This window comes from Erythranthe guttata, chromosome 5 (genome assembly GCF_056151865.1).
Source record: "Erythranthe guttata isolate IM_541 chromosome 5, IM_541, whole genome shotgun sequence".
Taxonomy (NCBI): domain Eukaryota; kingdom Viridiplantae; phylum Streptophyta; class Magnoliopsida; order Lamiales; family Phrymaceae; genus Erythranthe; species Erythranthe guttata.
The window spans coordinates 9,969,496-9,976,358 of record NC_142537.1 but is presented as its reverse complement, the minus strand read 5'-3'; the positions used below and the strand labels follow the sequence as shown (position 1 = coordinate 9,976,358).

General features: G+C 37.6%; 1 non-coding gene across 1 annotated transcript; it reads right to left on the bottom strand.

The window, feature by feature from the left end:
• Positions 1-6,321: 6,321 nt before the first annotated feature.
• On the bottom strand, positions 6,322-6,428 carry LOC148770579 (small nucleolar RNA R71). The gene has a single exon (XR_016031474.1). It is a non-coding gene; the product is annotated as a small nucleolar RNA R71 (small nucleolar RNA).
• Positions 6,429-6,863: the final 435 nt, after the last annotated feature.

Genomic DNA, 6,863 nt, shown 5'->3' with positions numbered 1-6,863 from the left:
TTGTCAAACCGAGAAGAAGAAATAATAGTTGTCCTGCATCAACTAAGGTTTAACCTGAGGATTTTCTTCTTAATGTCGATGCATATTTTTCCCAAATTTAAGCGTCATCGTTTGAGGTCTTTGCATAGCAATAATCGAACTTATAGTATGATAGGAAGAACACCTTCACAACTCGGTTATTTGCGTTCTATAGTTGGGTTGAACGATGTTGCATGTCGTGATAATCTTAGAATGAATATACAAACCTTCTATCGTATGTGTTATGTTTTAGAAAATGTTGGTGGTCTTAGACCAAATAGGAATGTTACCGTACCCAAGCAAGTTGCAATGTTTCTTCAAATTTTGGCTCATCACACCAAAAATGTTGTTGTTAAAAGTCATTTCAATTGATCAAGGTACACTGTTAGCAAGCATTTTAATCAGGTACTTGTAGCTTTGTTGAAGTTACACGAAATGCTTTTAATAGCCCCTAAGCCGGTTGGCGAAAATTCAGACAACGAGCGTTTTTCATACTTTAAGGTACTAATTGTATATTGACTGCAATAACTTTCATATTATAATTTTCACTTAAAATTGTTTTAAATCATTGTCCTCATCATCAATCAAATGTTAGGGTTGTCTTGGTGCGCTAGATGGAACGTATATAGATTGTCGTGTACCTTGTCTTGATAAACCAAGATATAGGAATCGCAAGGGCAATGTGTCATTGAATGTGTTAGCCGTTTGCGATGACAATATGAATTTTATTTACTTACTAACTGGGTGGGAAGGTTCCGCAGCAGATAGTAGAATTCTTCGGGACGCAGTGAGTAGAGACAATGGTTTACGGGTCCCCACGGGTATGTTTGTATATATAGGGTAACAACGTAAATATTTAATTACAATTCCATTCATTCCCCACCGAATTAGACTCTTTTAGTTGTAGTAAACTCGTGTACTATGCCACAGGTAATTACTATTTGGTTGATAATGGTTACACGAATGGTGAAGGGTTTTTAGCACCTTACAGAGGTACTAGGTACCATCTTGATGCTTACGATCAAGGTCCAAATGCCCCGAGAATTTTTTAACATGAAACATGCAAAGGCAAGAAACATTATCGAGAGGAAATTCGGTCTTTTGAAGTCACGATGGGCCGTTCTACGAAGTTCCTCATATTATCCCATCAAAGTTCAAAATAGGATAATAATGGCTTGTTGTCTCTTACATAATTTCATACGAACAACGAATGACTTTGATCCCGAAGAAGAAACATTAGATGATTTTTCCCGTAAAAATCCAGGCATAATTAGTGGAGAAGACCATATTAATACGGTTGAAACTTTAGAAGAATGGACCACGTGGCGGAATACAATTGCAATGAACATGTATAATGACTGGCTAATTTCGCGTTAAACAAATATTTCAATGTGGTGCTTGTTGTTCAGTTTAATTGTTTAGTTTATTTTATTTGTTTTCCGAGACGGGAAAATGTATGTGTTGTAAGACTTGTTACATTTGGTGCACTGTACTTGTTTAATTGCATGTTTATTTGTAAGACTTAACTTTCTAAACATTTTGACGTCGAAAAATTCAGGAACCATGGAATCTACTGCTGGTTCGAAAAAAGGTACAATTAATAAGAATGGTGTCATCAATAACAGACGTAGTTGGATAGTTGTTGAAGAGCAGACTTTAATATTAGGCTTGAAAGATATTTTTTCGAGAGGATGGAAATGTGAAAATGATTTTAAAACTGGGTTTCTAGGAACTCTTGAACAGTATATGGTACAAAAATTTCCCGGTACCGACCTCAAAGCATCCCCACATATCCATTCTAAGATACACGTGTGGAAAAAACATTATGCTTCGTTAAGTACAATGTTATCGAGGTCGGGATTTGGTTGGAATGAAACAAACAACACCATAGAAGTCATTGACGAACAAGTTTGGCAAAAATACGTAAAGGTAGATCACACTATTAAATCCTTTTTATAAATTCTTGGTTTGAATGCACTAATTTTATTTTATGCATTTTAAAGTCTTTCATTTTTGCCATGTTTATTAAGACGGATGCTAATGCCCGTTCCATGAGGTACAAATCATGGCCATTTTACAAAGACTCGACTACGGTCTTTGAAAAAGATCGTGCAACAGGTGAACATGCTGAAACGTTTGTCGAAGCCATCAATGATTTGGTCACCAATTCGAAAGGGAAAGAACCTTGTTCCAACGATGATGAATACGTCCCACAAGTGGATCCTTCAAATGCCGATAATTATTCTCAATACATGTCTTTCAACCGTGTTGACGAAGCAACTTCTGCAAAATCTAAATCCAAAACCAAGAAGCGGCCACGTGTTGACGCCATTGATAGTGGCTACATTGAAATGGAGTCCCAAATGAATGAACTTGTTAGTCGTATGGGTTTCGAGAAAGATGTGTCTATTGCACGGAAACAAGTGTTTGATGCCCTAGAAAACTTGCAACATCTCACTTTCGAGGAAAGGCTCAAAGTCACTTCCAGAATTTGTGACAATAGAAAAGACCTAGACATATTCTTCTGTTTGAGTGAGGAACACAAAGCAAATATAGTGGAATTGATCTTAGAAGGGCGTTATTAAAAGGTTATTTGGATTTTAATATGACATATTATTGTAATGATCTATTTGTATTTTGATGCTTGTGGTGAATTGTATTAAGGTACGACATTAAATTTGACCCAACTTTTGATGACACACCACTAAATTTTCCCCAAATATTTCAATGTGTTGCTACATTTTTTTAACTGTATACGGTAATGTGTCTTTAATTGTAAAAACGAAGCAATTAAAATTCGATTCCATACACATAGCACTAACAGAGACCATACCACATAAAATATTTAACATTAAGGAATTAATTAGGATAAACATCACTCCATCATTACAGTAGTGCATGAAAAACCAAAACAAACATCAGTTTGCCAACCCACAATAACAAGGAAATGAAAGAGTTAATGCAAATATATTACATAAAATACATATTGGCTAGAAGTACTATTTTATAACATAAGCAAGTAACCTATGGCACATGCACAAAACAAACATATCTTATAATTAAAAGTAAAAAATCATGTCCTTTTTCATATAGAAAACCCAATAACGCTAAACCTTCACATTCAATTATTTTCGGGGGTAGAAAATGATCCCAACGGTGGCTTTATTGAAGCAGTCGAGCTCTTTGGAGTACTGAAAGGCATGAATTTGTTTACACAATCATCCCTTGATCGCAACACAGAACTACCCTTTGCGTAAGGTTCATCCACAAAGCGTGAGTTGGTCGTGCTTAATTCGGTGTCCCTTGAACCCTCGGAATCGAATACATAGTTTAGGTAATGCATCATATCAAAATCAACATCGCCCGACACACCGGAAGATATGTTGATGACCGTGTTGGGGTCGTTAGGGACAACATTTACAAACTCTTGTTCAGCCAATAGGTCAAATGCATGAGCATTGACACCAAATCGGTCCGCTTCAATTGCATCTGGTACACCGCCGCTATTCCTTTCGTGATTACTTTTTGACTCATCCTCATCGGAAGAAAAAATGATAATCTCTTCACCGTCAGGGGTCACTTACGAAGATACACTTCAGGGCGTCATACCTTAGTTCACCAACGGGGTTGTGAGCTCCGGCATAATGACAGGTCTGTAAACAATAAAAACTTTAATTATGGTATCTTCATTAGCAAAAAAAGACTAAGTAAATTTTCTTAGATGCAAACCTTTAATATATGATTCCACACATCTTTGGATGCAGAGATGATGTTAGTTGTTGTATTGTATGCTACCCCTTCCTGTGACAATATCCAATGAAACGCATACCTCATCTTCTTAGTTAAATGCTTGTACGAGAACCACTTGTCGAACTTGTGCTGAATCGCCTCTTGACAACTCAACAGGGCAAGAGTATTTTTCCCATTACGGTCGAAGTTGCCAAGATTTGATTCCAAACTCAATAACTCGATGAAATAGGCATCGATTGCATCACTCCATTGTAACTCGTACAGAAAATCTTCTTGCCTACAAATTGGTTTCTTCTTTGGATCCATGCAAGCTATATCTTTGGACTTAAGCAGTGAGTTTATTTCATTTGTCATACACACACTCGTCATATATAAGTAAATAAAATAGGTCATAACTGCAGTTAGGTAAGGGCCTTAATGTATACGATTTCGGTAGCACTATTCTGAATGGAATTTGTTAACACAATATTTTCATGAGGTGCAGTGGAGTTATGCCATTAATTATCATGTCTTTCGATCCCATCCTTGTCTTTCGATTGTCATTTGTGACGTCTTTTAATAAAAAAAAAAGGAGGGTTTAATGGAATTTGCAGGGGTACTGTTAAGTATATATTTTTATACTTTATCGTACCTTTTTATTTGAGCTTTTGGTGTGATTTAACGATAATTGGTGCTTAAAAAGTTGATTTATTGTATTTTAGGTATAAATTAAAGAATTGGAAAAGTTTGGGGTCAAAACTGCAATTTTGGAGAAAATATGGGCCAAAAGGGAAATAATCAAAAATCTGATGAAATTGGCACGGGACGGCCGTCCCAAATTTACACCTAACAATGGGACGGCCGTGCCAAATGCAGAAATTGGGCAGAAGGTTTCGGCGATTCTCGCGCGGCCGTGTGAGAATTGCACTGATTTTCGCGCGGTCGTGCCAACACACGCTGGAGACAATTTTGGACTTTTAATCACACAAGGAAACCTAAAATCATCTACCAAGTTGGGACATCTATTTAAGCCCAAACCAAGCACGAATTAGAGGGACTTTTGAACACAATCTTGGAGCGAGAGGAGCGAGAGAACGAAGAATCGAAGACGGGGAATTGACAAATCTTCATCACAATTCTTCTTTATTCTATATTTTCTTAATCTATGTCTTTTTATATTTTTATTATGTTTTTCGTGAGTAGCTAAGTTTTTAATCTAGGATTTTGTTGGAACCCTATGTGGGGATGGTGAACCCGTTTTCTTGAGATTATGCAATTATGATTTTATGATTATTTCTTCTATTTGTTATGATTGTTAGTGCATGAACTTGATCAATTTATGTGCTTTATCTGTGATTATTGGGATTGACTCGACAAAGCTATTTTGATAATTAGACGGTAGGTAGAAGAGCCTTCGAGTAGTTTTCACCGGATGAGTGTGTCAATTGCATGTGGTGTCGTAGACATACAGATATCACCTTAGGTAGCCATTTACGAGACTTGTTAGTTAATGCTTTATTTATAATTGATTTGCATAGACATATAGTGAATCGTTTATGAATAATAGACTCATAATACACGCGACAGCGAGTTATGAGTAAATTAGTGTCTCGGGTTAATAATCATGAATCATATATTTCATAATTGAGGGGTTTTGGGTGAACAATTCTTGCATAGGGGGAAGATAAAATCCTAGGTCCGTTTTAATTGATATTTTCCCGTGTTATTTGCTTTCTTAATTAGTTTAATTATTTAATTGATTAAATTTGACAACTTTGCGTAGGCTGGATAAAAATCATAATTGTTAGAATTTGGTACTTGGAATTAGATAATTTGAGTATTCCCTGTGGGATCGACATCCGACTCTCACGAGTCCACTTTTACTACTTGTTTGCGATACGTGCACTTGCGTGTTGGTATTTAGCACCCAACAAGTTTTTGGCGCCGTTGCCGGGGAATACGACTATATTATCTATTTATTCTAATATCAAATTTAAGCAATTTTTCTTACTTCAACCGTTTTATTTATTTTATTTTATAATTTTATTTGCTTATTTTATTTTTATTATTTTTGTTTAGGTACTTTTTATGCGAATGGAAGAAGAGAATAATCGTAGGGGAGATGACCAAGGGCGCTTACCGAATGCGGCATGAGAGATCGTCAACGAGCAAGAGCAACGTCAGCTAATTAATCCACCACCTCGTCAACCAGCATTGCATGAGTACACCGTTCCAACACTCAATGGGTTTCAATCAAGCATCCAGCAGCCCCCCATTGAAGCCAATAATTTCGAAATTAGAGCGGGACTCCTTACTATGCTCCAAAACAATGGGTTGTTCAGCGGATTAGCTCATGAAGATCCGCATCTCCACTTGGTCAACTTTCTCGAAACGTGTGATTCGCACAAGATGAACGGAGTATCCCCTGTAGCACTGCAACTCCGCCTTTTCAAGCACTCTTTGCAAGGAGCAGCCCGAGAATGGTTACAAACTCGTGCACCGCACTCCATCTCATCTTGGCCCCAACTAGCACAACTCTTCATGAACACATACAACTCCCCAACAAAAACTGAGAGAATCCGTAGAGAAATACAAAATTTCATACAAGATGTCGGTGAAGCGTTATTCGAGACGTGGGAGCGGTTCAAACAATTAATTCGGAAATGCCCCAATCATGGTCTTCAAGAGTGGCGGCAACTTCAAATATTTTATGACGGATTGCAAGATAATTCAAGAACGGTGCTCGATTCAGCAGCTGGCGGTATGTTCATGAGCTTGACCTATGACGAAGCAAACGAACTTTTGGAGCGAATCGCTAAAAATAAATACATGCGGGCATCAGACCGGTCAAATAGCGAAGCCATAAAGACGGGCGGAATTTTGGAGTTAGACGGGGTCACCGCAATCACCGCCCAGTTAGAAAAACTATCAAAGCAAGTAGCAGCTTTGCAGACTCAGCAAGTCCATGCAATCCAAGGTCCGGACCGATGCTTAGAAGAAACGGAGTCTCTAAATTACGTGAATGACACCAACCGACAACAGAGGAACCCGTACTCCAACACTTATAATCCGGGATGGAAAGATCACCCCAACTTTGGATGGGGAGGAAATCAGCA